Consider the following 3,339-nt stretch of genomic DNA (forward strand, 5'->3'; position numbering starts at 1 on the left):
CTGCTTCTGCAGGAGTAAAATGCCCTCTCCACAGAAGATATGTCAGAGTTTTCAAGTCAATTTTTTCACTGAACTATGTGTTTTTTATGCTTTTATTTCTATCCCAGCCTCACTATAATCCTCCACCTGAGAGGTTCAATTTCCACCCACTTACTGGCCTCTTCTTTCAAATCTACCTTTGATTTCTTTGAGATTCTCATAAATGCACATTTTATTTTATGCCAAAGTGTATGTATAGTTGTTTTCTGTTAATAAAGTTAGCATTCATAATGAACAGAAATCCTAGCCACAGAAGCATGCATTAATATTTGTCATCATGATTTAATACAGAAAGTTTTAATTTTCACCTAGAAATTTCCTTTCTTGGCTAGGCACAGCAGCTCACACCAGTAATCTCAGCTCTTGGGAGGCTGAGGCAGAAGGAAAGTTTGACGCTAGCCTGGGTTTCAGAGTGAGTTCACAGCCGTCCTAAGCTACATAGTGAAGCCATCTCAGAAAGACAAGAAACAAAAAATCAAAAAGAAAGAAATTTCTACTTTTCCTCAGAAGCAGAAAGGTTCTCAATTAAATAAGCCTACCGCTTAAGAGAGTGAATAAAGAAAACAAAACTCTTTCAATTATCATTTTAGTTTGCTTCTAGTTTAATGTTTCATTCTATTTCAAATTGCAGGCCAACTTATTCAATATAATTCTATAGTGATTTTTCAAATTACAGCCAAGAATCTCAGTTTTTTAAAGCAATTTTTCTTTCTGGAGTTGGAAATCAAGAAATTAGGGGCAGAAGAGATGGCTCAGTGGAATAAGTGCTTCCCTGGCAAGCGCAAGGGCCTGAGTTCAATCCCCGGTTCTGCAAAAAAAAGAAAAAAAAAGCACTTAGTTCATTAAAAGAAATGGGGCCAGGGAGATGGCTCAGTGGAATAAGCACTGCCCTGGCAAGTGCAAAGGCCTGAGTTCAATCCTTGGTTCAGAAAAAAAAAAAAAAAAGAAAGAAAGAAAGAAATTATTTACTTTCAAAAGGCTTCAGTACATTTCACACCTGAAATAATTAGGATGCAATGACATCATTTCCACTGTATTTCTGCTTCATTATTTTGTGCGTTTTGAAAGGTTGCCCATTTCTCATTTCCGAACACAGCAATGCATGCTCCCAGCTAATCCAGTGGTGGTGTGCGTATGGCTCCCTGTAGGTGGCGCTGCAATCCTGCAAGAATAGAGAGAACCAACAACAGGTTTCCCTTAGGGTTTACTCAGATGTGGGTTGGGGACTCCTTCGGAAAATGAAAACACTGATAAAACATTAGGCAAATCTAAGCAAAATAAAGATTTTTATAGTTTAAGAGAAAGCCCCAAATCATATCAAATAAACCTGAAATAAATATAGGTGTTCATAACATAGCTTAAGCACGAATACCAAATCTTCCTCAACCACTAATACTCTCCTTACCCCTTCCTGTCATCCTTGGCTACTTTAATGTACACACAGTGAAGAGTGACAGTGGAGAAAGGGAGATGATAAAGGCTCCCTCAAACAAGTTATCAAAAGCTCCAAAATAGATTCGTAGTAACTGAAAACCTTAGGCCTACCTGGAAAAACTAGCCACTGAGCAGGTCCTCTAGTGCAATGATCACATTTGCCCAATAAGAGAAATCATACCTCACATTAAAATTTTATAAATTTTCAATATTTTTACATAATTGGGACTGATAGAGTGACTGTTACGGGTTCAAGATTTTTGAGGAGAGGAACTGCAGAAAGACATTCTTGAATATGTTGGCAGACCCGATACAAAGGAGAATGGGAACCTGTAGTTACAGCAGGTCCTCAGTCTAGGCCTTACTGGCCTTTGGAGAAACGATCCTGCGTTGTGGCAGATGGTCCTGCACATTGTAGACCAGGATGCTTTGCGTTTTCCCCGGTCGCCACACACTAGCTGCCAATAGCTTTCCCTCACCACCCGCCCACGGGAGACAAGCACAATTTCCCCAGGCATTTCCAAACACTCCTTGGAGAAAAATGCTGCCCCTCACAGTGAATTACTACTATCACATATTTGTTATACACAAAAGAAGGCTTGAGTTTGAACACTCTCCTGGCTTTTAGCTATTCACAAAAGAGTGTCTAATTCTTAAGGAAGTGATGCTTCATAGGACCTAGAATTGTATCTTTATCAATATAAACATACTAACTCACTGCTAGTACTTGAATATTCTCAATCAGGCACACATTACCTCCACCAGATTTAAAGCAATGATGCTTCTCTGAATCCAGTAACGACGCTTTGAATTTTATTTTATTTTTTTTTTTTTAATTTTAGGGAAGGGTCTACAGGGTGTTCTAGGTCTCACTACTACTTTGGACTCATAGTGATTCTCTTGTTTATAGCCTCCCAAAACCTGGGATTACAGGTGTGCGCCACAATGTCCAGTGTCAATTGCTGTCTCAGTGCGCCCCGGGGGTGGGGCTGGCACTGCAGTCCCCGGGATTGAACCCCTGGCCCATGTGCCTGCTTTCAAGAGCTTTAATCCACTGAGCTATTTTGCCAACCCCAACCCTTTGAAATTTTATCAATCAAATGGTTAATGAAGTTCCTACTCTATCAAAATGACTGATTATGTGTAGTATATATGCTATGTCAGAATTCTTTTGTAGTGCAGCCTTCAAATAACACTGAATGAAATGGCCAAAGCTTTGCTTTTAAACATTTTATTTAGAGTACCATTGATTTTATTCACTCTTTTCTTCAGTTTGAGATTGATATATACTCCATTGAAGTATAATAAACTACACTGGAGATGAAGTTTAAATATTTAAAAAGATGTAAAAATGTGATATGTAAATTTATATCTGATACCCAGTACATCTTAATAACCTTAAAGTTTGTTAATTTAGCAGTATAGAGACTGAGGCATAGGGAGACTAGGCACTGTTGCAAAATAACATGGTAAAGAAAGTCCCAGGACAATTCCCCAGGTGCCCAGAAAGCTCCTCCCCGGCCTTCACATCCTCTTTATCACATGATAGGGAAAGTGTGGTATTTCAGCTCTGGGCCTGCAGGGAAAACTTTTCTATGTTTTGACTTTAATATTACTAATAATTCAGAGGGTGTTGCCTTCCCTGTACACATTGCCCCATAGTATTTAAAGCATTTTACTTGTGATTTTGTATAGGTTGTCTAACGTCTCCTAATTCTCAATCCTCCCTAGTTTGGTAAACAGTGTTCTACTTTCTACTTCCAAGATGTCTTGTATTTTTTAGATTGCACTAATGAGTGAGATGTGGTATTTTTCATCCTATGCCTGATTAATTGCATTTCACATAATATACTCCAGATTCATTAA

Source organism: Octodon degus, unplaced genomic scaffold (assembly GCF_000260255.1).
Source record: "Octodon degus isolate 3935 unplaced genomic scaffold, OctDeg1.0 scaffold00241, whole genome shotgun sequence".
Classification (NCBI taxonomy): domain Eukaryota; kingdom Metazoa; phylum Chordata; class Mammalia; order Rodentia; family Octodontidae; genus Octodon; species Octodon degus.